Source organism: Arachis ipaensis, chromosome B6 (assembly GCF_059453495.1).
Source record: "Arachis ipaensis isolate K30076 ecotype BB chromosome B6, ASM5945349v1, whole genome shotgun sequence".
Lineage (NCBI taxonomy): Eukaryota > Viridiplantae > Streptophyta > Magnoliopsida > Fabales > Fabaceae > Arachis > Arachis ipaensis.
This window is the reverse complement of record NC_142441.1, coordinates 65,570,684-65,595,680: the sequence shown is the minus strand read 5'-3', so window position 1 is coordinate 65,595,680 and position 24,997 is coordinate 65,570,684. Positions and strand designations below refer to the sequence as shown.

The 24,997-nt window shown below is 47.0% G+C and overlaps 6 non-coding genes and 62 pseudogenes across 6 annotated transcripts; all 68 read right to left on the bottom strand.

Moving 5' to 3' along the window:
- Positions 1-119: 119 nt before the first annotated feature.
- On the bottom strand, positions 120-255 carry LOC148556839 (5S ribosomal RNA; annotated as a pseudogene).
- A 182-nt stretch (positions 256-437) lies between these two features.
- LOC148556838 (5S ribosomal RNA) lies at positions 438-556 on the bottom strand. The gene has a single exon (XR_015891378.1). It is a non-coding gene; the product is annotated as a 5S ribosomal RNA (ribosomal RNA).
- Positions 557-734: 178 nt separating this feature from the next.
- On the bottom strand, positions 735-853 carry LOC148556837 (5S ribosomal RNA; annotated as a pseudogene).
- Positions 854-1,032: 179 nt separating this feature from the next.
- Positions 1,033-1,151, bottom strand: LOC148556836 (5S ribosomal RNA; annotated as a pseudogene).
- Positions 1,152-1,342: 191 nt separating this feature from the next.
- Positions 1,343-1,478, bottom strand: LOC148556835 (5S ribosomal RNA; annotated as a pseudogene).
- Positions 1,479-1,671: 193 nt separating this feature from the next.
- Positions 1,672-1,807, bottom strand: LOC148556834 (5S ribosomal RNA; annotated as a pseudogene).
- Positions 1,808-1,997: 190 nt separating this feature from the next.
- On the bottom strand, positions 1,998-2,133 carry LOC148556833 (5S ribosomal RNA; annotated as a pseudogene).
- Positions 2,134-2,323: 190 nt separating this feature from the next.
- On the bottom strand, positions 2,324-2,459 carry LOC148556832 (5S ribosomal RNA; annotated as a pseudogene).
- A 190-nt stretch (positions 2,460-2,649) lies between these two features.
- On the bottom strand, positions 2,650-2,785 carry LOC148556831 (5S ribosomal RNA; annotated as a pseudogene).
- A 182-nt stretch (positions 2,786-2,967) lies between these two features.
- On the bottom strand, positions 2,968-3,086 carry LOC148556830 (5S ribosomal RNA; annotated as a pseudogene).
- Positions 3,087-3,661: 575 nt separating this feature from the next.
- LOC148556829 (5S ribosomal RNA) lies at positions 3,662-3,780 on the bottom strand (annotated as a pseudogene).
- Positions 3,781-3,961: 181 nt separating this feature from the next.
- On the bottom strand, positions 3,962-4,080 carry LOC148556828 (5S ribosomal RNA; annotated as a pseudogene).
- A 176-nt stretch (positions 4,081-4,256) lies between these two features.
- On the bottom strand, positions 4,257-4,375 carry LOC148556827 (5S ribosomal RNA; annotated as a pseudogene).
- Positions 4,376-4,560: 185 nt separating this feature from the next.
- On the bottom strand, positions 4,561-4,696 carry LOC148556826 (5S ribosomal RNA; annotated as a pseudogene).
- Positions 4,697-4,891: 195 nt separating this feature from the next.
- On the bottom strand, positions 4,892-5,027 carry LOC148556825 (5S ribosomal RNA; annotated as a pseudogene).
- A 192-nt stretch (positions 5,028-5,219) lies between these two features.
- Positions 5,220-5,355, bottom strand: LOC148556824 (5S ribosomal RNA; annotated as a pseudogene).
- A 178-nt stretch (positions 5,356-5,533) lies between these two features.
- Positions 5,534-5,652, bottom strand: LOC148556823 (5S ribosomal RNA; annotated as a pseudogene).
- A 178-nt stretch (positions 5,653-5,830) lies between these two features.
- Positions 5,831-5,949, bottom strand: LOC148556822 (5S ribosomal RNA; annotated as a pseudogene).
- Positions 5,950-6,126: 177 nt separating this feature from the next.
- LOC148556821 (5S ribosomal RNA) lies at positions 6,127-6,245 on the bottom strand (annotated as a pseudogene).
- Positions 6,246-6,423: 178 nt separating this feature from the next.
- LOC148556820 (5S ribosomal RNA) lies at positions 6,424-6,542 on the bottom strand (annotated as a pseudogene).
- Positions 6,543-6,719: 177 nt separating this feature from the next.
- On the bottom strand, positions 6,720-6,838 carry LOC148556819 (5S ribosomal RNA; annotated as a pseudogene).
- A 193-nt stretch (positions 6,839-7,031) lies between these two features.
- On the bottom strand, positions 7,032-7,167 carry LOC148556818 (5S ribosomal RNA; annotated as a pseudogene).
- Positions 7,168-7,358: 191 nt separating this feature from the next.
- Positions 7,359-7,494, bottom strand: LOC148556817 (5S ribosomal RNA; annotated as a pseudogene).
- A 189-nt stretch (positions 7,495-7,683) lies between these two features.
- On the bottom strand, positions 7,684-7,819 carry LOC148556816 (5S ribosomal RNA; annotated as a pseudogene).
- Positions 7,820-8,010: 191 nt separating this feature from the next.
- On the bottom strand, positions 8,011-8,146 carry LOC148556815 (5S ribosomal RNA; annotated as a pseudogene).
- A 189-nt stretch (positions 8,147-8,335) lies between these two features.
- On the bottom strand, positions 8,336-8,471 carry LOC148556814 (5S ribosomal RNA; annotated as a pseudogene).
- A 182-nt stretch (positions 8,472-8,653) lies between these two features.
- On the bottom strand, positions 8,654-8,772 carry LOC148556813 (5S ribosomal RNA). Its single transcript, XR_015891377.1, has one exon. It is a non-coding gene; the product is annotated as a 5S ribosomal RNA (ribosomal RNA).
- Positions 8,773-8,950: 178 nt separating this feature from the next.
- Positions 8,951-9,069, bottom strand: LOC148556812 (5S ribosomal RNA; annotated as a pseudogene).
- Positions 9,070-9,248: 179 nt separating this feature from the next.
- Positions 9,249-9,367, bottom strand: LOC148556811 (5S ribosomal RNA; annotated as a pseudogene).
- A 191-nt stretch (positions 9,368-9,558) lies between these two features.
- On the bottom strand, positions 9,559-9,694 carry LOC148556810 (5S ribosomal RNA; annotated as a pseudogene).
- A 193-nt stretch (positions 9,695-9,887) lies between these two features.
- Positions 9,888-10,023, bottom strand: LOC148556809 (5S ribosomal RNA; annotated as a pseudogene).
- Positions 10,024-10,213: 190 nt separating this feature from the next.
- LOC148556808 (5S ribosomal RNA) lies at positions 10,214-10,349 on the bottom strand (annotated as a pseudogene).
- A 190-nt stretch (positions 10,350-10,539) lies between these two features.
- LOC148556807 (5S ribosomal RNA) lies at positions 10,540-10,675 on the bottom strand (annotated as a pseudogene).
- Positions 10,676-10,865: 190 nt separating this feature from the next.
- LOC148556806 (5S ribosomal RNA) lies at positions 10,866-11,001 on the bottom strand (annotated as a pseudogene).
- Positions 11,002-11,183: 182 nt separating this feature from the next.
- On the bottom strand, positions 11,184-11,302 carry LOC148556805 (5S ribosomal RNA; annotated as a pseudogene).
- Positions 11,303-11,877: 575 nt separating this feature from the next.
- Positions 11,878-11,996, bottom strand: LOC148556804 (5S ribosomal RNA; annotated as a pseudogene).
- Positions 11,997-12,177: 181 nt separating this feature from the next.
- LOC148556803 (5S ribosomal RNA) lies at positions 12,178-12,296 on the bottom strand (annotated as a pseudogene).
- A 176-nt stretch (positions 12,297-12,472) lies between these two features.
- LOC148556802 (5S ribosomal RNA) lies at positions 12,473-12,591 on the bottom strand (annotated as a pseudogene).
- Positions 12,592-12,775: 184 nt separating this feature from the next.
- Positions 12,776-12,911, bottom strand: LOC148556801 (5S ribosomal RNA; annotated as a pseudogene).
- A 195-nt stretch (positions 12,912-13,106) lies between these two features.
- On the bottom strand, positions 13,107-13,242 carry LOC148556800 (5S ribosomal RNA; annotated as a pseudogene).
- A 182-nt stretch (positions 13,243-13,424) lies between these two features.
- Positions 13,425-13,543, bottom strand: LOC148556799 (5S ribosomal RNA). Its single transcript, XR_015890989.1, has one exon. It is a non-coding gene; the product is annotated as a 5S ribosomal RNA (ribosomal RNA).
- A 178-nt stretch (positions 13,544-13,721) lies between these two features.
- On the bottom strand, positions 13,722-13,840 carry LOC148556798 (5S ribosomal RNA; annotated as a pseudogene).
- A 193-nt stretch (positions 13,841-14,033) lies between these two features.
- LOC148556797 (5S ribosomal RNA) lies at positions 14,034-14,169 on the bottom strand (annotated as a pseudogene).
- Positions 14,170-14,359: 190 nt separating this feature from the next.
- On the bottom strand, positions 14,360-14,495 carry LOC148556796 (5S ribosomal RNA; annotated as a pseudogene).
- A 180-nt stretch (positions 14,496-14,675) lies between these two features.
- On the bottom strand, positions 14,676-14,794 carry LOC148556795 (5S ribosomal RNA; annotated as a pseudogene).
- Positions 14,795-14,972: 178 nt separating this feature from the next.
- On the bottom strand, positions 14,973-15,091 carry LOC148556794 (5S ribosomal RNA). The gene has a single exon (XR_015891593.1). It is a non-coding gene; the product is annotated as a 5S ribosomal RNA (ribosomal RNA).
- A 189-nt stretch (positions 15,092-15,280) lies between these two features.
- LOC148556793 (5S ribosomal RNA) lies at positions 15,281-15,416 on the bottom strand (annotated as a pseudogene).
- A 183-nt stretch (positions 15,417-15,599) lies between these two features.
- On the bottom strand, positions 15,600-15,718 carry LOC148556792 (5S ribosomal RNA; annotated as a pseudogene).
- Positions 15,719-15,896: 178 nt separating this feature from the next.
- On the bottom strand, positions 15,897-16,015 carry LOC148556791 (5S ribosomal RNA; annotated as a pseudogene).
- Positions 16,016-16,211: 196 nt separating this feature from the next.
- On the bottom strand, positions 16,212-16,347 carry LOC148556790 (5S ribosomal RNA; annotated as a pseudogene).
- Positions 16,348-16,528: 181 nt separating this feature from the next.
- Positions 16,529-16,647, bottom strand: LOC148556789 (5S ribosomal RNA; annotated as a pseudogene).
- Positions 16,648-16,839: 192 nt separating this feature from the next.
- LOC148556788 (5S ribosomal RNA) lies at positions 16,840-16,975 on the bottom strand (annotated as a pseudogene).
- A 197-nt stretch (positions 16,976-17,172) lies between these two features.
- LOC148556787 (5S ribosomal RNA) lies at positions 17,173-17,308 on the bottom strand (annotated as a pseudogene).
- Positions 17,309-17,490: 182 nt separating this feature from the next.
- On the bottom strand, positions 17,491-17,609 carry LOC148556786 (5S ribosomal RNA; annotated as a pseudogene).
- A 207-nt stretch (positions 17,610-17,816) lies between these two features.
- Positions 17,817-17,935, bottom strand: LOC148556785 (5S ribosomal RNA; annotated as a pseudogene).
- A 178-nt stretch (positions 17,936-18,113) lies between these two features.
- On the bottom strand, positions 18,114-18,232 carry LOC148556784 (5S ribosomal RNA; annotated as a pseudogene).
- Positions 18,233-18,423: 191 nt separating this feature from the next.
- On the bottom strand, positions 18,424-18,559 carry LOC148556783 (5S ribosomal RNA; annotated as a pseudogene).
- A 1,145-nt stretch (positions 18,560-19,704) lies between these two features.
- LOC148556782 (5S ribosomal RNA) lies at positions 19,705-19,823 on the bottom strand (annotated as a pseudogene).
- A 189-nt stretch (positions 19,824-20,012) lies between these two features.
- Positions 20,013-20,148, bottom strand: LOC148556781 (5S ribosomal RNA; annotated as a pseudogene).
- A 182-nt stretch (positions 20,149-20,330) lies between these two features.
- On the bottom strand, positions 20,331-20,466 carry LOC148556780 (5S ribosomal RNA; annotated as a pseudogene).
- A 182-nt stretch (positions 20,467-20,648) lies between these two features.
- On the bottom strand, positions 20,649-20,767 carry LOC148556779 (5S ribosomal RNA; annotated as a pseudogene).
- A 196-nt stretch (positions 20,768-20,963) lies between these two features.
- On the bottom strand, positions 20,964-21,099 carry LOC148556778 (5S ribosomal RNA; annotated as a pseudogene).
- An 832-nt stretch (positions 21,100-21,931) lies between these two features.
- On the bottom strand, positions 21,932-22,067 carry LOC148556777 (5S ribosomal RNA; annotated as a pseudogene).
- Positions 22,068-22,845: 778 nt separating this feature from the next.
- Positions 22,846-22,964, bottom strand: LOC148556776 (5S ribosomal RNA; annotated as a pseudogene).
- A 507-nt stretch (positions 22,965-23,471) lies between these two features.
- On the bottom strand, positions 23,472-23,607 carry LOC148556775 (5S ribosomal RNA; annotated as a pseudogene).
- Positions 23,608-24,121: 514 nt separating this feature from the next.
- On the bottom strand, positions 24,122-24,240 carry LOC148556774 (5S ribosomal RNA). Its single transcript, XR_015890994.1, has one exon. It is a non-coding gene; the product is annotated as a 5S ribosomal RNA (ribosomal RNA).
- A 193-nt stretch (positions 24,241-24,433) lies between these two features.
- Positions 24,434-24,569, bottom strand: LOC148556773 (5S ribosomal RNA; annotated as a pseudogene).
- A 203-nt stretch (positions 24,570-24,772) lies between these two features.
- On the bottom strand, positions 24,773-24,891 carry LOC148556772 (5S ribosomal RNA). Its single transcript, XR_015891170.1, has one exon. It is a non-coding gene; the product is annotated as a 5S ribosomal RNA (ribosomal RNA).
- Positions 24,892-24,997: the final 106 nt, after the last annotated feature.

The window sequence follows — 24,997 nt, the reverse complement described above, 5'->3', positions numbered from 1 at the left end:
TGGGGCCCGTGTGAGCTTGCCGAAAATCGGGTCGTTGAGGTTGGCTTTAGCAAAACTATTCAAGTTAGCGTCGTTTAAAGAACGAGGGTAAGCACGACGTAAAAAAAAAGAAAAAAAAAGAGGTGCAACACGAGAACTTCCCAGGAGGTTACCCATCCTAGTACTACTCTCGTCCTAGTACTACTCTCGCCCAAGCACGCTTAACGGCGGAGTTCTGATGGGATCCGGTTTATTAGTGCTGGTATGATCGTACCTGTTAAAGTATGCTCACACAATTATCATAAGCATGTCTCGCGACGTAGGGTAAGTCGAGCTGCGAAGCCCCGCGGGGCTCGTGTGAGCTTACCGAAAATCAGGTCATTGAGGTTCGCTTTAGCGAAACTATTCAAGTTAGTGTCGTTTAAAGAATGAGGGAAAGCACGACGTAAAAAAAAAAAGAGGTGCAACACGAGGACTTCCCAGGAGGTCACCCGTCCTAGTACTACTCTCGCCCAAGCACGCTTAACTGCGAAGTTCTGATGGGATCCGGTTCATTAGTGCTGGTATGATCGCACCTGTTAAAGTATGCGCACACAATTATCATAAGCATGTCTCGCGACGTAGGGTAAGTCGAGCTGCGAATCCCTAGGGGGCCCGTGCGAGCTTACCGAAAATCAGGTCATTGTGGCTTGCTTTAGCTAAGCTATTCAAAATAGTGTCGTTCAAAGAACAAGGGTAAGCACGACGTAAAAAAAAAAGTGCTACACGAGGACTTCCTAGTACGTCACCCATCCTAGTACTACTCTCGTCCAAGCACGCTTAACTGCGAAGTTCTGATGGGATCCGGTGCATTAGTGCTGGTATGATCGCACCTGTTAAAGTATGCGCACACAATTATCATAAGCATGTCTCGCGACGTAGGGTAAGTCGAGCTGCGAATCCCTACAGGGCCCGTGCGAGCTTGCCGAAAATCAGGTCATTGTGGCTCGCTTTAGCTAAGCTATTCAGAATAGCGTCGTTTAAAGAACAAGGGTAAGCACGACGTAAAAAAAAAAAGTGCTACACGAGGACTTCCCAGTACGTCACCCATCCTAGTACTACTCTCGTCCAAGCACGCTTAACTACGGAATTCTGATGGGATCCTGTGCATTAGTGCTGGTATGATCGCACCTATTAAAGTATGCACAGACAATTATCATAAGCATGTATCGCGACGTAGGGTAAGTCGAGCTGCGAAGCCCTGCGGGGCCCGTGTGAGCTTGCCGAAAATCAGATCATTGAGGTTCGCTTTAGCGAAACTATTCAAGTTAGCTTCGTTTAAAGAACGAGGGTAAGCACGACGTAAAAAAAAAAGAAAAAAAAAGAGGTGCAACACGAGAACTTCCCAGGAGGTCACCCATCCTAGTACTACTCTCATCCTAGTACTACTCTCGCCCAAGCACACTTAACTGCGGAGTTCTGATGGGATCCGGTGCATTGGTGCTGGTATCATCGCACCTATTAAGGTATGCGCACACAATTATCATAAGCATGTCTCGCGACGTAGGGTAAGTCGAGCTGCGAATCCCTGCAGGGCCCGTGCGAGCTTGCCGAAAATCAGGTCATTGAGGCTCGCTTTAGCTAAACTATTCAAGATAGCGTCGTTTAAAGAACGAGGGTAAGCACGACGTAAAAAAAAAAAAGAAAAAAAAAGAGGTGCAACATGAGAACTTCCCAGGAGGTCACCCATCCTGGTACTACTATCGTCCTAGTACTACTCTCGCCCAAGCACGCTTAACTGCGGAGTTCTGATGGGACCCGGTGCATTGGTGCTGGTATGATCGCACCTATTAAAGTATGCGCACACAATTATCATAAGCATGTCTCGCGACGTAGGGTAAGTCGAGCTGCGAATCCCTGCGGGGCCCGTGCGAGCTTGCCGAAAATCAGTCATTGAGGCTCGCTTTAGCTAAACTATTCAAGATAGCGTCGTTTAAAGAACGAGGGTAAGCACGACGTAAAAAAAAAACAAAAAAAAAGAGGTGCAACATGAGGACTTCCCAGGAGGTCCCCCATCCTAGTACTACTCTCGTCCTAGTACTACTCTCGCCCAGGCACGCTTAACTGCGGAGTTCTGATGGGATCCGGTGCATTAGTGCTGGTATGATCGTACCTGTTAAAGTATGCGCACACAATTATCATAAGCATGTCTCGCGACGTAGGGTAAGTCGAGCTGCGAAGCCCCGCGGGGCCCGTGTGAGCTTGCCGAAAATCAGGTCATTGATGTTCGCTTTAGCGAAACTATTCAAGTTAGCGTCGTTTAAAGAACGAGGGTAAGCACAACGTAAAAAAAAAGAAAAAAAAAGAGGTGCAACACGAGAACTTCCCAGGAGGTCACCCATCCTAGTACTACTTTCATCCTAGTACTACTCTCGCCCAAGCACGCTTAACTGCGGAGTTCTGATGGGATCCGGTGCATTGGTGCTGGTATGATCGCACTTATTAAAGTATGCCCACACAATTATCATAAGCATGTCTCGTGACGTAGGGTAAGTCGAGCTGCGAAGCCCCGTGGGGCCCGTGTGAGCTTGCCGAAAATCGGGTCGTTGAGGTTGGCTTTAGCAAAACTATTCAAGTTAGCGTCGTTTAAAGAACGAGGGTAAGCACGACGTAAAAAAAAAGAAAAAAAAAGAGGTGCAACACGAGAACTTCCCAGGAGGTTACCCATCCTAGTACTACTCTCGTCCTAGTACTACTCTCGCCCAAGCACGCTTAACGGCGGAGTTCTGATGGGATCCGGTTTATTAGTGCTGGTATGATCGTACCTGTTAAAGTATGCTCACACAATTATCATAAGCATGTCTCGCGACGTAGGGTAAGTCGAGCTGCGAAGCCCCGCGGGGCCCGTGTGAGCTTGCCGAAAATCAGGTCATTGATGTTCGCTTTAGCGAAACTATTCAAGTTAGCATCGTTTAAAGAACGAGGGTAAGCACGACGTAAAAAAAGAAAGAGGTGCAACACGAGGACATCCCAGGAGGTCACCCTTCCTAGTACTACTCTCGCCCAAGCACGCTTTACTGCGAAGTTCTGATGGGATCCGGTGCATTAGTGCTGGTATGATCGCACCTGTTAAAGTATGCGCACACAATTATCATAAGCATGTCTCGTGATGTAGGTTAAGTCGAGCTGCGAATCCCTACGGGGCCCGTGCAAGCTTGCTGAAAATCAGGTCATTGTGGCTCGCTTTAGCTAAGCTATTCAATATAGCGTCGTTTAGGTAGCGTTTGGTGGAGAGACAGAGACGAAAAGACTGAGACTGAGAGACAGAGACTAAGAGACAGAGATTGAAATAAATCTCAGTATTCTGTTTGGTGCAAAGTAGGAGACAAAAATTGAAACAAGAATGAAACTCTAATTTAATTTGTACAAAAGGTAAAATCGAAATTAATTAATTGAAATGAGGATATTTTAAGTATAAAATGTTATTAAAGTTTCAGTCTCCATCTCTAAAAATTTTAGTCCCCTGTGTCCCTACTTTTTGGAGGTACTGAAATACTAAAATTTTAGGGACAGAGACAGAAATTTTAGTACCAGTCTCTGAACCAACAAAGATGATACTGAGTCTCAGTCTCTCAGTCTCTGTCTCAGTACCTCAAAACAAACGCTACCTTAAAGAACAAGGGTAAGCACGACGTAAAAAAAAAAAGTGCTACACGAGGACTTCCAAGGAGGTCACCCATCCTTGTACTACTCTCGTCCAAGCACGCTTAACTGCAAAATTCTGATGGGATCCGGTGCATTAGAGCTGGTATGATCATACCTATTAAAGTAGGCGCACACAATTATCATAAGCATGTCTCGCGACGTAGAGTAAGTAGAGCTGCGAAGCCCCGCGGGGCCCGTGTGAGCATGCCGAAATTCAGGTCATTGAGGTTCGCTTTAGCGAAACTATTCAAGTTAGCGTCGTTTAAAGAAGGAGGGTAAGCACGACGTAAAAAAAAAAGAGGTGCAACACGAGGACTTCCCAGGAGGTCACCCATCCTTGTACTACTCTCGCCCAAGCACGCTTTACTGCGAAGTTCTGATGGGATCCAATGCATTAGTGTTGGTATGATCGCACCTGTTAAACTTTCGCACACAATTATCATAAGCATGTCTCGCGACGTAGGGTAAGTCGAGCTGCGAAGCCCTACGAGGCCCGTGTGAGCTTGCCGAAAATCAGGTCATTGTGGCTCGCTTTAGCTAAGCTATTCAATATAGCGTCGTTTGAAGAACAAGGGTAAGCACGACGTAAAAAAAAAGTGCTACACGAGGACTTCCCAGGAGGTCACCCATCCTAGTACTACTCTCGTCCAAGCACGCTTAACTGCGAAATTCTGATGGGATCCGGTGCATTAGTGCTGGTATGATCGTACCTGTTTAAGTAAGCGCACACAATTATCATAAGCATGTCTCCCGATGTAGGGTAAGTCGAGCTGCGAATCCCTGCGGGGCCTGTGCGAGCTTGCCGAAAATCAGGTCATTGAGGCTCGCTTTAGCCAATCTATTCAAGATAGCGTCGTTTAAAGAACGAGGGTAAGCACGACGTAAAAAAAAAAAAAAGAGGTACAACATGAGGACTTCCCAGGAGGCCACCCATCCTAGTACTACTCTCGTCCTAGTACTACTCTCGCCCAAGCACGCTTAACTGCGGAGTTCTGATGGGATCCGGTGCATTAGTGCTGGTATGATCGCACCTATTAAAGTATGCGCACACAATTATCATAAGCATGTCTCGCGACGTAGGGTAAGTCGAGCTGCGTAGCCCTGCAGGGCTCGTGTTAGCTTGCCGAAAATCAGATCATTGAGGTTCGCTTTAGCGAAAATATTCAAGTTAGCGTCGTTTAAAGAATGAGGGTAAGCACGACGTAAAAAAAAAAAAGAAAAAAAAAAAGAGGTGCAACACGAGAACTTCCCAGGAGGTCACCCATCTTAGTACTACTCTCATCCTAGTACTACTCTCGCCCAAGCACGCTTAACTGCGGAGTTCTGATGGGATCCGGTGCATTGGTGCTGGTATGATCGCACTTATTAAAATATGCACACACAATTATCATAAGCATGTCTCGAGACGTAGGGTAAGTCGATCTGCGAATCCCTGCGGGGCCCGTGCGAGCTTGCCGAAAATCAGGTCATTGAGGCTCGCTTTAGCTAAACTATTCAAGATGTCGTCGTTTAAAGAACGAGGGTAAGCACGATGTAAAAAAAAAAGAAAAAAAAAAGAGTTGCAACACGAGAACTTCCCAGGAGGTCACCCATCCTAGTACTACTCTCGTCCTAGTACTACTCTCGCCCAAGCACGCTTAACTGCGAAGTTCTGACGGGATCTGGTGCATTGGTGCTGGTATGATCGCACCTATTAAAGTATGCGCACACAATTATCCTAAGCATGTCTCGCGACGTAGGGTAAGTCGAGCTGCGAATCCCTAGGGGGCCCGTGCGAGCTTACCGAAAATCAGGTCATTGTGGCTTGCTTTAGCTAAGCTATTCAAAATAGTGTCATTCAAAGAACAAGGGTAAGCACGACGTAAAAAAAAAAGTGCTACACGAGGACTTCCTAGTACGTCACCCATCCTAGTACTACTCTCGTCCAAGCACGCTTAACTGCGAAGTTCTGATGGGATCCGGTGCATTAGTGCTGGTATGATCGCACCTGTTAAAGTATGCGCACACAATTATCATAAGCATGTCTCGCGACGTAGGGTAAGTCGAGCTGCGAATCCCTACAGGGCCCGTGCGAGCTTGCCGAAAATCAGGTCATTGTGGCTTGCTTTAGCTAAGCTATTCAAAATATTGTCGTTCAAAGAACAAGGGTAAGCACGACGTAAAAAAAAAAGTGCTACACGAGGACTTCCTAGTACGTCACCCATCCTAGTACTACTCTCGTCCAAGCACGCTTAACTGCGAAGTTCTGATGGGATCCGGTGCATTAGTGCTGGTATGATCGCACCTGTTAAAGTATGCGCACACAATTATCATAAGCATGTCTCGCGACGTAGGGTAAGTCGAGCTGCGAATCCCTACAGGGCCCGTGCGAGCTTGCCGAAAATCAGGTCATTGTGGCTCGCTTTAGCTAAGCTATTCAGAATAGCGTCGTTTAAAGAACAAGGGTAAGCACGACGTAAAAAAAAAGTGCTACACGAGGACTTCCCAGTACGTCACCCATCCTAGTACTACTCTCGTCCAAGCACGCTTAACTGCGAAGTTCTGATGGGATCCGGTGCATTAGTGCTGGTATGATCGCACCTGTTAAAGTATGCGCACACAATTATCATAAGCATGTCTCGCGACGTAGGGTAAGTCGAGCTGCGAATCCCTACAGGGCCCGTGCGAGCTTGCCGAAAATCAGGTCATTGTGGCTTGCTTTAGCTAAGCTATTCAAAATATTGTCGTTCAAAGAACAAGGGTAAGCACGACGTAAAAAAAAAAGTGCTACACGAGGACTTCCTAGTACGTCACCCATCCTAGTACTACTCTCGTCCAAGCACGCTTAACTGCGAAGTTCTGATGGGATCCGGTGCATTAGTGCTGGTATGATCGCACCTGTTAAAGTATGCGCACACAATTATCATAAGCATGTCTCGCGACGTAGGGTAAGTCGAGCTGCGAATCCCTACAGGGCCCGTGCGAGCTTGCCGAAAATCAGGTCATTGTGGCTCGCTTTAGCTAAGCTATTCAGAATAGCGTCGTTTAAAGAACAAGGGTAAGCACGACGTAAAAAAAAAGTGCTACACGAGGACTTCCCAGTACGTCACCCATCCTAGTACTACTCTCGTCCAAGCACGCTTAACTACGGAATTCTGATGGGATCCTGTGCATTAGTGCTGGTATGATCGCACCTATTAAAGTATGCACAGACAATTATCATAAGCATGTATCGCGACGTAGGGTAAGTCGAGCTGCGAAGCCCTGCGGGGCCCGTGTGAGCTTGCCGAAAATCAGATCATTGAGGTTCGCTTTAGCGAAACTATTCAAGTTAGCTTCGTTTAAAGAACGAGGGTAAGCACGACGTAAAAAAAAAAAGAAAAAAAAAAGAGGTGCAACACGAGAACTTCCCAGGAGGTCACCCATCCTAGTACTACTCTCATCCTAGTACTACTCTCGCCCAAGCACACTTAACTGCGGAGTTCTGATGGGATCCGGTGCATTGGTGCTGGTATCATCGCACCTATTAAGGTATGCGCACACAATTATCATAAGCATGTCTCGCGACGTAGGGTAAGTCGAGCTGCGAATCCCTGCAGGGCCCGTGCGAGCTTGCCGAAAATCAGGTCATTGAGGCTCGCTTTAGCTAAACTATTCAAGATAGCGTCGTTTAAAGAACGAGGGTAAGCACGACGTAAAAAAAAAAAGAAAAAAAAGAGGTGCAACATGAGAACTTCCCAGGAGGTCACCCATCCTGGTACTACTATCGTCCTAGTACTACTCTCGCCCAAGCACGCTTAACTGCGGAGTTCTGATGGGACCCAGTGCATTGGTGCTGGTATGATCGCACCTATTAAAGTATGCGCACACAATTATCATAAGCATGTCTCGCGACGTAGGGTAAGTCGAGCTGCGAATCCCTGCGGGGCCCGTGCGAGCTTGCCGAAAATCAGTCATTGAGGCTCGCTTTAGCTAAACTATTCAAGATAGCGTCGTTTAAAGAACGAGGGTAAGCACGACGTAAAAAAAAACAAAAAAAAAGAGGTGCAACATGAGGACTTCCCAGGAGGTCCCCCATCCTAGTACTACTCTCGGCCTAGTACTACTCTCGCCCAAGCACGCTTAACTGCGGAGTTCTGATGGGATCCGGTGCATTAGTGCTGGTATGATCGTACCTGTTAAAGTATGCGCACACAATTATCATAAGCATGTCTCGCGACGTAGGGTAAGTCGAGCTGCGAAGCCCCGCGGGGCCCGTGTGAGCTTGCCGAAAATCAGGTCATTGATGTTCGCTTTAGCGAAACTATTCAAGTTAGCGTCGTTTAAAGAACGAGGGTAAGCACAACGTAAAAAAAAAAGAAAAAAAAAGAGGTGCAACACGAGAACTTCCCAGGAGGTCACCCATCCTAGTACTACTTTCATCCTAGTACTACTCTCGCCCAAGCACGCTTAACTGCGGAGTTCTGATGGGATCCGGTGCATTGGTGCTGGTATGATCGCACTTATTAAAGTATGCCCACACAATTATCATAAGCATTTCTCGTGACGTAGGGTAAGTCGAGCTGCGAAGCCCCGTGGGGCCCGTGTGAGCTTGCCGAAAATCGGGTCGTTGAGGTTGGCTTTAGCAAAACTATTCAAGTTAGCGTCGTTTAAAGAACGAGGGTAAGCACGACGTAAAAAAAAGAAAAAAAAAGAGGTGCAACACGAGAACTTCCCAGGAGGTTACCCATCCTAGTACTACTCTCGTCCTAGTACTACTCTCGCCCAAGCACGCTTAACGGCGGAGTTCTGATGGGATCCGGTTTATTAGTGCTGGTATGATCGTACCTGTTAAAGTATGCTCACACAATTATCATAAGCATGTCTCGCGACGTAGGGTAAGTCGAGCTGCGAAGCCCCGCGGGGCCCGTGTGAGCTTACCGAAAATCAGGTCATTGAGGTTCGCTTTAGCGAAACTATTCAAGTTAGTGTCGTTTAAAGAATGAGGGAAAGCACGACGTAAAAAAAAAAAGAGGTGCAACACGAGGACTTCCCAGGAGGTCACCCGTCCTAGTACTACTCTCGCCCAAGCACGCTTAACTGCGAAGTTCTGATGGGATCCGGTTCATTAGTGCTGGTATGATCGCACCTGTTAAAGTATGCGCACACAATTATCATAAGCATGTCTCGCGACGTAGGGTAAGTCGAGCTGCGAATCCCTAGGGGGCCCGTGCGAGCTTACCGAAAATCAGGTCATTGTGGCTTGCTTTAGCTAAGCTATTCAAAATAGTGTCGTTCAAAGAACAAGGGTAAGCACGACGTAAAAAAAAAAGTGCTACACGAGGACTTCCTAGTACGTCACCCATCCTAGTACTACTCTCGTCCAAGCACGCTTAACTGCGAAGTTCTGATGGGATCCGGTGCATTAGTGCTGGTATGATCGCACCTGTTAAAGTATGCGCACACAATTATCATAAGCATGTCTCGCGACGTAGGGTAAGTCGAGCTGCGAATCCCTACAGGGCCCGTGCGAGCTTGCCGAAAATCAGGTCATTGTGGCTCGCTTTAGCTAAGCTATTCAGAATAGCGTCGTTTAAAGAACAAGGGTAAGCACGACGTAAAAAAAAAAAGTGCTACACGAGGACTTCCCAGTACGTCACCCATCCTAGTACTACTCTCGTCCAAGCACGCTTAACTACGGAATTCTGATGGGATCCTGTGCATTAGTGCTGGTATGATCGCACCTATTAAAGTATGCACAGACAATTATCATAAGCATGTATCGCGACGTAGGGTAAGTCGAGCTGCGAAGCCCTGCGGGGCCCGTGTGAGCTTGCCGAAAATCAGATCATTGAGGTTCGCTTTAGCGAAACTATTCAAGTTAGCTTCGTTTAAAGAACGAGGGTAAGCACGACGTAAAAAAAAAAGAAAAAAAAAGAGGTGCAACACGAGAACTTCCCAGGAGGTCACCCATCCTAGTACTACTCTCATCCTAGTACTACTCTCGCCCAAGCACACTTAACTGCGGAGTTCTGATGGGATCCGGTGCATTGGTGCTGGTATCATCGCACCTATTAAGGTATGCGCACACAATTATCATAAGCATGTCTCGCGACGTAGGGTAAGTCGAGCTGCGAATCCCTGCAGGGCCCGTGCGAGCTTGCCGAAAATCAGGTCATTGAGGCTCGCTTTAGCTAAACTATTCAAGATAGCGTCGTTTAAAGAACGAGGGTAAGCACGACGTAAAAAAAAAAAAGAAAAAAAAAGAGGTGCAACATGAGAACTTCCCAGGAGGTCACCCATCCTGGTACTACTATCGTCCTAGTACTACTCTCGCCCAAGCACGCTTAACTGCGGAGTTCTGATGGGACCCGGTGCATTGGTGCTGGTATGATCGCACCTATTAAAGTATGCGCACACAATTATCATAAGCATGTCTCGCGACGTAGGGTAAGTCGAGCTGCGAATCCCTGCGGGGCCCGTGCGAGCTTGCCGAAAATCAGTCATTGAGGCTCGCTTTAGCTAAACTATTCAAGATAGCGTCGTTTAAAGAACGAGGGTAAGCACGACGTAAAAAAAAAACAAAAAAAAAGAGGTGCAACATGAGGACTTCCCAGGAGGTCCCCCATCCTAGTACTACTCTCGTCCTAGTACTACTCTCGCCCAGGCACGCTTAACTGCGGAGTTCTGATGGGATCCGGTGCATTAGTGCTGGTATGATCGTACCTGTTAAAGTATGCGCACACAATTATCATAAGCATGTCTCGCGACGTAGGGTAAGTCGAGCTGCGAAGCCCCGCGGGGCCCGTGTGAGCTTGCCGAAAATCAGGTCATTGATGTTCGCTTTAGCGAAACTATTCAAGTTAGCGTCGTTTAAAGAACGAGGGTAAGCACAACGTAAAAAAAAAGAAAAAAAAAGAGGTGCAACACGAGAACTTCCCAGGAGGTCACCCATCCTAGTACTACTTTCATCCTAGTACTACTCTCGCCCAAGCACGCTTAACTGCGGAGTTCTGATGGGATCCGGTGCATTGGTGCTGGTATGATCGCACTTATTAAAGTATGCCCACACAATTATCATAAGCATGTCTCGTGACGTAGGGTAAGTCGAGCTGCGAAGCCCCGTGGGGCCCGTGTGAGCTTGCCGAAAATCGGGTCGTTGAGGTTGGCTTTAGCAAAACTATTCAAGTTAGCGTCGTTTAAAGAACGAGGGTAAGCACGACGTAAAAAAAAAGAAAAAAAAAGAGGTGCAACACGAGAACTTCCCAGGAGGTTACCCATCCTAGTACTACTCTCGTCCTAGTTCTACTCTCGCCCAAGCACGCTTAACGGCGGAGTTCTGATGGGATCCGGTTTATTAGTGCTGGTATGATCGTACCTGTTAAAGTATGCTCACACAATTATCATAAGCATGTTTCGCGACGTAGGGTAAGTCGAGCTGCGAAGCCCCGCGGGGCCCGTGTGAGCTTGCCGAAAATCAGGTCATTGATGTTCGCTTTAGCGAAACTATTCAAGTTAGCATCGTTTAAAGAACGAGGGTAAGCACGACGTAAAAAAAGAAAGAGGTGCAACACGAGGACATCCCAGGAGGTCACCCTTCCTAGTACTACTCTCGCCCAAGCACGCTTTACTGCGAAGTTCTGATGGGATCCGGTGCATTAGTGCTGGTATGATCGCACCTGTTAAAGTATGCGCACACAATTATCATAAGCATGTCTCGTGATGTAGGTTAAGTCGAGCTGCGAATCCCTACGGGGCCCGTGCAAGCTTGCTGAAAATCAGGTCATTGTGGCTCGCTTTAGCTAAGCTATTCAATATAGCGTCGTTTAGGTAGCGTTTGGTGGAGAGACAGAGACGAAAAGACTGAGACTGAGAGACAGAGACTAAGAGACAGAGATTGAAATAAATCTCAGTATTCTGTTTGGTGCAAAGTAGGAGACAAAAATTGAAACAAGAATGAAACTCTAATTTAATTTGTACAAAAGGTAAAATCGAAATTAATTAATTGAAATGAGGATATTTTAAGTATAAAATGTTATTAAAGTTTCAGTCTCCATCTCTAAAAATTTTAGTCCCCTGTGTCCCTACTTTTTGGAGGTACTGAAATACTAAAATTTTAGGGACAGAGACAGAAATTTTAGTACCAGTCTCTGAACCAACAAAGATGATACTGAGTCTCAGTCTCTCAGTCTCTGTCTCAGTACCTCAAAACAAACGCTACCTTAAAGAACAAGGGTAAGCACGACGTAAAAAAAAAAAGTGCTACACGAGGACTTCCAAGGAGGTCACCCATCCTTGTACTACTCTCGTCCAAGCACGCTTAACTGCAAAATTCTGATGGGATCCGGTGCATTAGTGCTGGTATGATCATACCTATTAAAGTAGGCGCACACAATTATCATAAGCATGTCTCGCGACGTAGAGTAAGTAGAGCTGCGAAGCCCCGCGGGGCCCGTGTGAGCATGCCGAAATTCAGGTCATTGAGGTTCGCTTTAGCGAAACTATTCAAGTTAGCGTCGTTTAAAGAAGGAGGGTAAGCACGACGTAAAAAAAAAAGAGGTGCAACACGAGGACTTCCCAGGAGGTCACCCATCCTTGTACTACTCTCGCCCAAGCACGCTTTACTGCGAAGTTCTGATGGGATCCAATGCATTAGTGTTGGTATGATCGCACCTGTTAAACTTTCGCACACAATTATCATAAGCATGTCTCGCGACGTAGGGTAAGTCGAGCTGCGAAGCCCTACGAGGCCCGTGTGAGCTTGCCGAAAATCAGGTCATTGTGGCTCGCTTTAGCTAAGCTATTCAATATAGCGTCGTTTGAAGAACAAGGGTAAGCACGACGTAAAAAAAAAGTGCTACACGAGGACTTCCCAGGAGGTCACCCATCCTAGTACTACTCTCGTCCAAGCACGCTTAACTGCGAAATTCTGATGGGATCCGGTGCATTAGTGCTGGTATGATCGTACCTGTTTAAGTAAGCGCACACAATTATCATAAGCATGTCTCGCGATGTAGGGTAAGTCGAGCTGCGAATCCCTGCGGGGCCTGTGCGAGCTTGCCGAAAATCAGGTCATTGAGGCTCGCTTTAGCCAATCTATTCAAGATAGCGTCGTTTAAAGAACGAGGGTAAGCACGACGTAAAAAAAAAAAAAGAGGTACAACATGAGGACTTCCCAGGAGGCCACCCATCCTAGTACTACTCTCGTCCTAGTACTACTCTCGCCCAAGCACGCTTAACTGCGGAGTTCTGATGGGATCCGGTGCATTAGTGCTGGTATGATCGCACCTATTAAAGTATGCGCACACAATTATCATAAGCATGTCTCGCGACGTAGGGTAAGTCGAGCTGCGTAGCCCTGCAGGGCTCGTGTTAGCTTGCCGAAAATCAGATCATTGAGGTTCGCTTTAGCGAAAATATTCAAGTTAGCGTCGTTTAAAGAATGAGGGTAAGCACGACGTAAAAAAAAAAAAGAAAAAAAAAAAGAGGTGCAACACGAGAACTTCCCAGGAGGTCACCCATCTTAGTACTACTCTCATCCTAGTACTACTCTCGCCCAAGCACGCTTAACTGCGGAGTTCTGATGGGATCCGGTGCATTGGTGCTGGTATGATCGCACCTATTAAAGTATGCGCACACAATTATCATAAGCATGTCTCGGGACGTAGGGTAAGTCGAGCTACGAAGCCCCGCGGGGCCCGTGTGAGCTTGTCGAAAATCAGGTCATTGAGGTTCGCTTTAGCGAAACTATTCAAGTTAGCGTCGTTTAAAGAACGAGGGTAAGCACGACGTAAAAAAAAAAAGAGGTGCAACACGAGGACTTCCTAGGAGGTCACCCATCCTACTACTACTCTCGCCCAAGCACGCTTAACTGCGAAGTTCTGATGGGATCCGGTGTATTAGTGCTGGTATGATCGCACCTGTTAAAGTATGCGCACACAATTATCATAAGCATGTCTTGCGACGTAGGGTAAGTCGAGCTGCGAATCCCTACGGGGCCCGTGCGAGCTTGCCGAAAATCAGGTCATTGTGGCTTGCTTTAGCTAAGCTATTCAATATAGCGTCATTTAAAGAACAAGGGTAAGCACGACGTTAAAAAAAATGTGCTACACGAGGACTTTCCAGGAGGTCACCCATCCTAGTACTACTCTCGTCCAACCACGCTTAACTGCGGAATTCTGATGGGATCCGGTGCATTAGTGCTGGTATGATCGTACCTGTTAAAGTATGCGCACACAATTATCATAAGCATGTCTCGCGACGTAGGGTAAGTCGAGCTGCGAATCCCTGTGGGGCCCGTGCGAGCTTGCCGAAAATCAGGTCATTGAGGCTCCTTTAGCCAAACTATTCAAGCTAGCGTCGTTTAAAGAACGAGGGTAAGCACGACGTAAAAAAAAAAAACCAAAAAAAAGGAGGTGCAACATGAGGACTTCCCAGGTGGCCACCCATCCTAGTACTACTCTCATCCTAGTACTACTCTCGCCCAAGCACCCTTAACTGCGGAGTTCTGATGGGATCCGGTGCATTAGTGCTGGTATGATCGCACTTGTTAAAGTATGCGCACACAATTATCATAAGCATGTCTCGCGACGTAGGGTAGGTCGAGCTGCGAAGCCCTGCGGGGCCCGTGTTAGCTTGCCGAAAATCAGATCATTGAGGTTCGCTTTAGCAAAACTATTCAAGTTAGCGTCGTTTAAAGAACGAGGGTAAGCACGACGTAAAAAAAAAGAAAAAAAAAGAGGTGCAACACGAGAACTTCCCAGGAGGTCACCCATCCTAGTACAACTCTCGTCCTAGTACTACACTCGCCCAAGCACGCTTAATTGCGGAGTTCTGATGGGATCCGGTGCATTGGTGCTGGTATGATCGCACCTATTAAATTATGCGCACACAATTATCATAAGCATGTCTCGCGACGTAGGGTAAGTCGAGCTGCGAAGCCCCGCGGGGCCCGTGTGAGCTTTCCGAAAATCAGGTCATTGAGGTTCGCTTTAGCGAAACTGTTCAAGTTAGCGTCGTTTAAAGAACGAGGTAAGTACGACGTAAAAAAAAAAGAGGTGCAACACGACGACTTCCCAGGAGGTCACCCATCCTAGTACTACTCTCACCCAAGCACGCTTAACTGCGAAGTTCTGTTGGGATCCGGTGCATTAGTGATGGTATGATCGCACCTGTTAAAGTATGCGCACACAAATATCAAAAGCATGTCTTGCGACGTAGGGTAAGTCGAGCTGCGAATCCCTACGGGGCCCGTGAGAGCTTGCCGAAAATCAGGTCATTGTGGCTCGCTTTAGCTAAGCTATTCAATATAGCGTCGTTTAAAGAACAAGGGTAAGCACGACGTAAAAAAAAAAGTGCTACACGAGGACTTCCCAGGAGGTCACCCATCCTAGTACTACTCTCGCCCAAGCACGCTTTACTGCGAAGTTCTGATGGGATCCGGTGCATTAGTGCTGGTATGATCGCACCTGTTAAAGTATGCGCACACAATTATCATAAGCATGTCTCGCGACGTAGGGTAAGTCGAGCTGCGAAGACCTGCGGGCCCGTGTTAGCTTGCCGAAAATCAGATCATTGAGGTTCGCTTTAGTGAAACTATTCAAGTTAGCGTCGTTTAAAGAACGAGGGTAAGCACGACGTAAAAAAAAAGAAAAAAAAAGAGGTGCTACACGAGAACTTCCCAGGAGGTCACCCATCCTAGTACTACTCTCGTCCTAGTACTACTCTCGCCCAAGCATGCTTAACTGCGGAGTTCTGATGGGATCCGGTGCAATGGTGCTGGTATGATCGCACCTATTAAAGTATGCGCACACAATTATCATAAGCATGTCTCGCGACGTAGGGTAAGTCGAGCTCCGAAGCCCTGCGGGGCCCGTGTGAGGTTGCCGAAAATCAGGTCATTGAGGTTCGCTTTAGCGAAACTATTCAAGTTAGCGTCGTTTAAAGAACGAGGGTAAGGACGACGTAAAAAAAAAAAAGAGGTTCGACACGAGGACTTCCCAGGAGGTCACCCATCCTAGTACTACTATCGCCCAAGCACGCTTTACTGCGAAGTTCTGATGGGATCCGGTGCATTAGTGCTGGTATGATCGCACCTATTAAAGTATGCGCACACAATTATCATAAGCATGTATCGCGACGTAGGGTAAGTCGAGCTGCGAATCCCTACGGGGCCCGTGCGAGCTTGCCGAAAGTCAGGTCATTGTGGCTCGCTTTAGCTAAGCTATTCAATATAGCGTCGTTTAAAGAACAAGGGTAAGCACGACGTAAAAAAAAAAGTGCTACACGAGGACTTCCCAGGAGGTCACCCATCCTAGTACTACTCTCGTCCAAGCACGGTTAACTGCGCAATTCTGATGGGATCCGGTGCATTAGTGCTGGTATGATCGTACCTGTTAAAGTATGCGCACACAATTATCATAAGCATGTCTCGCGACGTAGGGTAAGTCGAGCTGCGAATCCCTGCGGGGCCCGTGCGAGCTTACCGAAAATTAGGTCATTGAGGCTCGCTTTAGCCAAACTATTCAAGATTGCGTCGTTTAAAGAACGAGGGTAAGCACGACGTAAAAAAAAAAAACCAAAAAAAAAAAGAGGTGCAACATGAGGACTTCCCAGGAGGCCACCCATCCTAGTACTACTCTCGTCCTAGTACTACTCTCGCCCAAGCACGCTTAACTGCGGAGTTCTGATGGGATCCGGTGCATTGGTGCTGGTATGATCGCACCTATTAAAGTATGCGCACACAATTATCATAAGCATGTCTCGCGACGTAGGGTTAGTCGAGCTGCGAAGCTCCGCGGGGCCCGTGTGAGCTTGCCGAAAATCAGGTCATTGAGGTTCGCTTTAGCGAAACTATTCTAGTTAGCGTCGTTTAAAGAACGAGCGTAAGCACGATGTAAAAAGAAAAGAGGAGCAACACGAGGACTTCCCAGGAGGTCACCCATCCTAGTGCTACTCTCGCCCAAGCACGCTTAACTGCGAAGTTCTGATGGGATCCAGTGCATTAGTGCTGGTATGATCGCACCTGTTAAAGTATGCGCACACAATTATCATAAGCTTGTCTCGCGACGTAGGGTAAGTCGAGCTGCGAAGCCCTGCGGAGCCCGTGTGAGCTTGAAGAAAATCAGGACATTGAGGTTCGCTTTAGCGAAACTATTCAAGTTAGCGTCGTTTAAAGAACGAGAATAAGCACGACGTAAAAAAAAAAAAACAAAAAAAGAGGTGCAACACGAGGACTTCGCAGGAGGTCACCCATCCTAGTACTACTCTCATCCTAGTACTACTCTCGCCCAAGCACGCTTAACTGCGAAATTTTGATGGGATTCGGTGCATTAGTGCTGGTATGATCGTACCTGTTAAAGTATGCGCACACAATTATCATAAGCATGTCTCGCGACGTAGGGTAATTTGAGCTGCGAATCCCTACGGGGCCCGTGCGAGCTTGCCGAAAATCAGGTCATTGAGGCTTGCTTTAGCTAAACTATTCAAGATAGCGTCATTTAAAGAACGAGGGTAAGCACGATGTAAAAAAAAAAAAAACCAAAAAAAAAAGTGGTGCAACATGAGGACTTCCCAGGAGGTCATCCATCCTAGTACTGCTCTCGTCCTAGTACTACTCTCGCCCAAGCACGCTTAACTGCGGAGTTCTGATGGGATCCGGTGCATTAGTGCTGGTATGATCGCACCTATTAAAGTATGCGCACACAATTATGATAAGCATGTCTCGCGACATAGGATAAGTTGAGCTGCGAAGCCCTGCGGGGCTCGTGTGAGCTTGCAGAAAATCAGGTCATTGAGGTTCACTTTAGCGAAACATTTCAACTTAGCGTCGTTTAAAGAACGAGGGTAGGCACGACGTAAAAAAAAAAAAAGGTGCAACACGAGGACTTCCCAGGAGGTCACCCATCCTAGTACTACTCTCGCCCAAGCACGCATAACTGTGAAGTTCTGATGGGATCTGGTGCATTAGTGTTGGTATAATCGCAACTGTTAAAGTATGCGCACACAATTATCATAAGCAGTTCTTGCGACGTAGGTAAGTCGAGCTGCGAATCGCTACGGGGCCCGTGCGAGCTTGCCGAAAATCAGGTCTTTGAGGCTCGCTTTAGGTAAACTGTTCAATATAGCGTCGTTTAAAGAACAAGGGTAAGCACGACGTAAAAAATAAAATAAAACAAAATAAAATAAAATAAAAAGAGGGGCAACACGAGGACTTCACAGGAGGTCACCCATCCTAGTACTACTCTCGCCCAAGCACGCTTAACTGCGAAATTCTAATGGGATCCGGTGCATTAGTGCTGGTATGATCGCACCTGTTAAAGTATGCGCACACAATTATCATAAGCATGTCTCGCGATGTAGGGTAAGTCGAGCTCCGAATACCTACGGGGCCCGTGCGAGCTTGCCGAAAATCAGGTCATTGAGGCTCGCTTTAGCTAAGCTATTCAATATAGCGTCGTTTAAAGAAAAAGGGTAAGCTCGAAGGAAAAAAAAAGGTGCTACACGAGGACTTCCCAGGAGGTCACCCATCCTAATACTACTCTCGCCCAAGCACGCTTAAATGCGGAATTCTGATGGGATCCGGTGCATTAGAGCTGGTCTGATCGTACCTATTAAAGTATGCGCACACAATTATCATAAGCATGTCTCGCGACGTAGGGTAAGTCGAGTTGCGAATCCCTGCGGGCCCGTGCGAGCTTGCCGAAAATCAGGTCATTAAGGCTCGCTTTAGCTAAACTATTCAAAATAGCGTCGTTTAAAGAACGAGGGAAAGCACGACATAAAAAAAAAACAAAAAAAAAAGAGGTGCAACATTAGGACTTCCCAGGAGGTCACCCATCCTAGTACTACTCTTGACCTAGTACTACTCTCGCCCAAGCACGGTTAACTGCGGAGTTCTGATGGGATCCGGTGCATTAGTGCTGGTATGATCGCACCTATTAAAGTATGCGCACACAATTATCATAAGCATGTCTTGCGACAAAGGGTAAGTCGAGCTGCGAAGCCCTGCGGGGCCCGTGTGAGCTTGAAGAAAATCAGGTCATTGAGGTTCGCTTTAGCGAAACTATTCAAGTTATCGTCGTTTAAAGAACGAGGGTAAGCACGACGTAAAAAAAAAAGAGGTGCAACACGAGGACTTCCCAGGAGGTCACCCATCCTAGAACTACTCTCGTCCTAGTACTGCTCTCGCGCAAGCACGCTTAACTGCGGAATTTTGATGGGATCCGGTGCATTAGTGCTGGTATGATCGTACCTGTTAAAGTATGCGCACACAATTATTATAAGCATGTCTCGCAACGTAGGGTAAGTAGAGCTGCGAATCCCTGCGGGGTCCGTGCGAGCTTGCCGAAAATCAGGTCATTGAGGCTCGATTTACCTAAGCTATTCAAGATAGCGTTGTTTAAAGAACGAGGGTAAGCACGAAGTAAAAAAAAAACCAAAAAAAAAGAGGTGCAACATGAGGACCTACCAGGAGGTCACCCATCCTAGTACTACTCTCGTCCTAGTACTACTCTCGCCCAAGCACGCTTAACTACGGAGTTCTGATCGGATCCGGTGCATTAGTGCTGTTATGATCGCACCTATTAAAGTATGCGCACACAATTATCATAAGCATGTCTCGCGACGCAGGGTAAGTCGAGCTGCGAATCCCTGCCGGGCCCGTGTGAGCTTGAAGAAAATCAGGTCATTGAGGTTCGCTTTAGCGAAACTATTCAAGTTAACGTAGTTTAAAAAACGAGGGTAAGCACGACGTAAAAAAAAAAAGAGGTGCAACACGACGACTTCCCAGGAGGTCACCCATCCTAGTTCTACTCTCGTCCTAGTACTACTCTCGCCCAAGCACGCTTAACTGCGGAATTTTGATGGGATCCGGTGCATTAGTGCTGGTATGATCGTACCTGTTAAAGTATGCGCACACAATTATCATAAGCATGTCTCGCGACGTAGGGTAAGTCGAGCCGCGAATCCCTACGGGCCCGTGCGAGATTGCCGAAAATCAGGTCATTGAGGCTCGCTTTAGCTAAGCTATTCAATATAGCGTCGTTTAAAGAACAAGGGTAAGCACGAAGTTAAAAAAAAAAAAAGGTGATACACGAGGACTTCCCAGGAGGTCACCCATCCTAGTACTACTCTCGCCCAAGCACGCTTAAATGTGGAATTCTGATTGGATCCGGTGCATTAGTGCTGGTATGATCGTACCTGTTAAAGTATGCGCACACAATTATCATAAGCATGTCTCGCGACGTAGGGTAAGTCGAGCTGTGAATCCCTGTGGGCCCGTACGAGCTTGCCGAAAATCAGGTCATTGAGGCTCGCTTTAGATAAACTATTCAAGATAGCGTCGTTTAAAGAACGAGGGTAAGCACGATGTAAAAAAAAAACAAAAAAAATAGGTGCAACATGAGGACTTACCAGGAGGTCACCCATCCTAGTACTACTCTCGTCCTAGTACTACTCTCGCCCAAGCACGCTTAACTACGGAGTTCTGATGGGATCCGGTGCATTAGTGCTGTTATGATCGCACCTATTAAAGTATGCGCACACAATTATCATAAGCATGTCTCGCGACGCAGGGTAAGTCGAGCTGTGAATCCCTGCGGGGCCCGTGTGAGCTTGAAGAAAATCAGGTCATTGAGGTTCGCTTTAGCGAAACTGTTAAAGTTAACGTAGTTTAAAAAACGAGGGTAAGCACGACGTAAAAAAAAAAAGAGGTGCAACACGAGGACTTCCCAGGAGGTCACCCATCCTAGTACTACTCTCGCCCTAGTACTACTCTCGCCCAAGCACGCTTAACTGCGGAATTTTGATGGGATCCGGTGCATTAGTGCTGGTATGATCGTACCTGTTAAAGTATGCGCACACAATTATCATAAGCATGTCTCGCGACGCAGGGTAAGTCGAGCTGCGAATCCCTACGGGGCCCGTGCGAGCTTGCCAAAAATCAGGTCATTGAGGCTCGCTTTTTAGCTAAGCTATTCAATATTGCGTCGTTTAAAGAACAAGGGTAAGCACGACGTTAAAAAAAAAAGGTGCTACACGAGGACTTCCCAGGAGGTCATCCATCCTAGTACTACTCTCGCCCAAGCACGCATAAATGTGGAATTCTGATGGGATCCGGTGCATTAGTGCTGGTATGATCGTACCTATTAAAGTATGCGCACACAATTATCATAACAATGTCTCGCAACGTAGGGTAAGTCGAGCTGCGAATCCCTGCAGGGCCTGTGCGAGCTTGCCGAAAATCAGGTCGTTGAGGCTCGCTTTAGCTAAACTATTCAAGATAGCGTCGTTTAAAGAACAAGGGTAAGCACGACGTAAAAAATAAAACCAAACAAAAAACAGAGGTGCAACATGAGGACTTCCCAGGAGGTCACCCATCCTAGTACTACTCTCGTCCTAGTACTACTATCGCCCAAGCACACTTAACTGCGGAGTTCTGATGGGATCCGGTGCATTAGTGCTGGTATGATCGCACCTGTTAAAGTATGCGCACACAATTATCATAAGCATGTCTCGCGACGTAGGGTAAGTCGAGCTGTGAAGCCCTGCGGGCCCGTGTGAGCTTGAAGAAAATCAGGTCATTGAGGTTCGCTTTAGCGAAACTATTCAAGTTAGCGTCGTTTAAAAAAAGAGGGTAAGCACGACGTAAAAAAAAAAAAAGAGGTGCAACACGAGGACTTCCCAGGAGGTCACCCATCCTAGTACTACTCTCGTCCTTGTACTACTCTCGCCCAAGCACGCTTAACTGCGGAATTTTGATGGGATCCGGTGCATTAGTGCTGGTATGATCGTACCTGTTAAAGTATGCGCACACAATTATCATAAGCATGTCTCGCGACGTAGGGTAAGTCGAGCTGTGAAGCCCTGCGGGCCCGTGTGAGCTTGAAGAAAATCAGGTCATTGAGGTTCGCTTTAGCGAAACTATTCAAGTTAGCGTCGTTTAAAAAAAGAGGGTAAGCACGACGTAAAAAAAAAAAAAAGAGGTGCAACACGAGGACTTCCCAGGAGGTCACCCATCCTAGTACTACTCTCGTCCTTGTACTACTCTCGCCCAAGCACGCTTAACTGCGGAATTTTGATGGGATCCGGTGCATTAGTGCTGGTATGATCGTACCTGTTAAAGTATGCGCACACAATTATCTTAACCATGTCGCGCAACGTAGGGTAAGTCGAGCTGCGAATCCCTGCGGGCCTGTGCGAGCTTGCCGAAAATCAGGTCGTTGAGGCTCGCTTTAGCTAAACTATTCAAGATAGCATCGTTCAAAGAACGAGGGTAAGCACGACTTAAAAAAAAAAACCAAAAAAAAAAGAGGTGCAACATGAGGACTTCCCAGGAGGTCACCCATCCTATTACTACTCTCGCCTTAGTACTACTCTCGCCCAAGCACGCTTAACTGCGGAGTTCTGATGGGATCCGGTGCATTAGTTCTGGTATGATCGCACCTATTAAAGTATGCGAACACAATTATCATAAACATGTCTCGCGACGTAGGGTAAGTCGAGCTGCGAATCTCTGCAGGGCCAGTGTGAACTTGAAGAAAATCAGGTCATTGAAGTTCGCCTTAGCGAAACTATTCAAGTTAACGTCGTTTAACGAATGAGGGTAAGCACGATGTAAAAAAAAAAAAAGAGGTGCAACACGAGGACTTCCCAGGAGGTCACCCATCCAAGTACTACTCTCGTCCTAGTACTACTCTCGCCCAAGCACGCTTAACTGCGGAATTAAAGTATGCGCACACAATTATCATAAGCATGTCTCGCGACGTAGGGTAAGTCGAGCTGCGAATCCCTGCGGGGTCCGTGCGAGCTTGTCGAAAATCAGGACATGGAGGCTCGCTTTAGCTAAACTATTCAAGATTGCGTCGTTTAAAGAACGAGGGTAAGCACGACATAAAAAACAAAAAAAAAGAGGTGCAACATGGGGACTTCCCAGGAGGTCACCCATCCTAGTACGACTCTCGCCCAAGCACGTTTAACTGTGGAATTATGAGGGGATCCGGTGCATTAGTGCTACTATGATCGTACCTGTTAAAATATGCGCACAAAATTATCATAAGCATGTCTCACGACGTAGGGTAAGTCGAGCTGCGAATCCTGTGGGGCCCGTGCGAGCTTGCCGAAAATCAGGTCATTGAGGCTCGCTTTAGCTAAACTATTCAAGATAGCGTTGTTTAAAGAACGAGGGTAAGCACAATGTAAAAAAAAAAAAAAACCAAAAAAAAAGAAGTGCAACATGAGTACTTCCCAGGAGGTCACCAATTCTAGTACTACTATCGCCCAAGCACGCTTAACTGCGGAGTTCTGTTGGGATCCGGTGCTTTAGTGCTGGTATGATCGCACCTGTTAAAGTATGCACACACAATTATCATAAGCATGTCTCGCGACGTAGGGTAAGTCGAGCTGCGAAGCCCTGCGGGGCCCGTGTGATCTTGAAGAAAATCAGGTCATTGACGTTCGCTTTAGCGAAACTATTCAAGTTAGCGTCGTTTAAAGAACGAGGGTAAGCACGACGTAAAAAAAAAAAGAGGTGCAACACGAGGACTTCCCAGGAGGTCACCCATCCTAGTACTACTCTCGTCCTAGTACTACTCTCGCCCAAGCAAGCTTAACTGCGGAATTTTGATGGGATCCGGTGCATTAGTGCTGTTATGATCGTACCTGTTAAAGTATGCGCACATAATTATCATAAGCATGTCGCGCAACGTAGGGTAAGTCGAGCTGCGAATCCCTGCGGGGCCTGTGTGAGCTTGCCGAAAATCAGGTCGTTGAGGCTCGCTTTAGCTAAACTATTCAAGATAGCGTCGTTTAAAGAATGAGGGTAAGCACGACTTAAAAAAAACCAAAAAAAAGAGGTGCAACATGAGGACTTCCCAAGAGGTCAACCATCCTATTACTACTCTCGTCCTAGTACTACTCTCGCCCAAGCACGCTTAACTGCGGAGTTCTGATGGGATCCGGTGCATTAGTGATGGTATGATCGCACCTATTAAAGTATGCGCACACAATTATCATAAGCATGTCTTGCGACGTAGGGTAAGTCAAGATGCGAATCCCTGCGAGGCACGTGTGAGCTTGAAGAAAATCAGGTCATTGAGGGTCGCCTTAGCGAAACTATTCAAGTTAACGTCGTTTAAAGAACGAGGGTAAGCACGACGTAAAAAAAGAAAGAGGTGCAACACGAGGACTTCCCAGGAGGTCACCCATCCTAGTACTACTCTCGACCAAGTACTACTCTCGCCCAAGCACGCTTAACTGCGGAATTTTGATGGGATCCAGTGCATTAGTGCTGGTATGATCATACCTGTTAAAGTATGCGCACACAATTATCATAAGCATGTCTCGCGACGCAGGGTAAGTCGAGCTGCGAATCCCTGCGGTGCCCGTGCGAGCTTGCTGAAAATCAGGTCGTTGAGGCTCGCTTTGGCTAAACTATTTAAGATAGCGTCGTTTAAAGAACGAGGGTAAGCACAATGTAAAAAAAAAAAAACCAAAAAAAAAAGAAGTGCAACATGAGTACTTCCCAGGAGGTAACCCATCCTAGTACTACTCTCGCCCAAGCACGCTTAACTGCGGAGTTCTGATGGGATCCGGTGCATTAGTGCTGGTATGATCGCACCTGTTAAAGTATGCCCACACAATTATCATAAGCATGTCTCGCGACGTAGGGTAAGTCGAGCTGCGAAGCCCTGCGGGGCCCGTGCGAGCTTGCTGAAAATCAGGTCGTTGAGGCTCGCTTTAGCTAAACTATTCAAGATAGCGTCGTTTAAAGAACGAGGGTAAGCACAACGTAAAAAAAAAACCAAAAAAAAAAGAGGTGCAACATGAGGACTTCCCAGGAGGTCACCCATCATAGTACTACTCTCGTCCTAGTACTACTCTCACCCAAGCACGCTTAACTGTGGAGTTCTGATGGGATCCGGTGCATTAGTGCTGGTATGATCGCACCTATTAAAGTATGCGCACACAATTATCATAAACATGTCTCGCGACGTAGGATAAGTCGAGCTGCGAATCCCTGCGGGGTCCGTGCGAGCTTGCCGAAAATCAGGTCATTGAGGCTCGTTTTAGCTAAACTGTTCAATATAGCGTCGTTTAAAGAACAAGGGTAAGCACGACGTAAAAAACAAAATAAAATAAAATAAAATAAAAAGAGGTGCAACACAAGGACTTCCAAGGAGGTCACCCATCCTAGTACTACTCTCGCCCAAGCACGCTTAACTACGAAGTTCTGATGGGATCCGGTGCATTAGTGCTGGTATGATCGCACCTGTTAAAGTATACGCACACAATTATCATAAGCATGTCTCCCGACGTAGGGTAAGTCGAGCTGCGAATCCCTGCGGGGCTCGTGCGAGCTTGTCGAAAATCAGGTTAT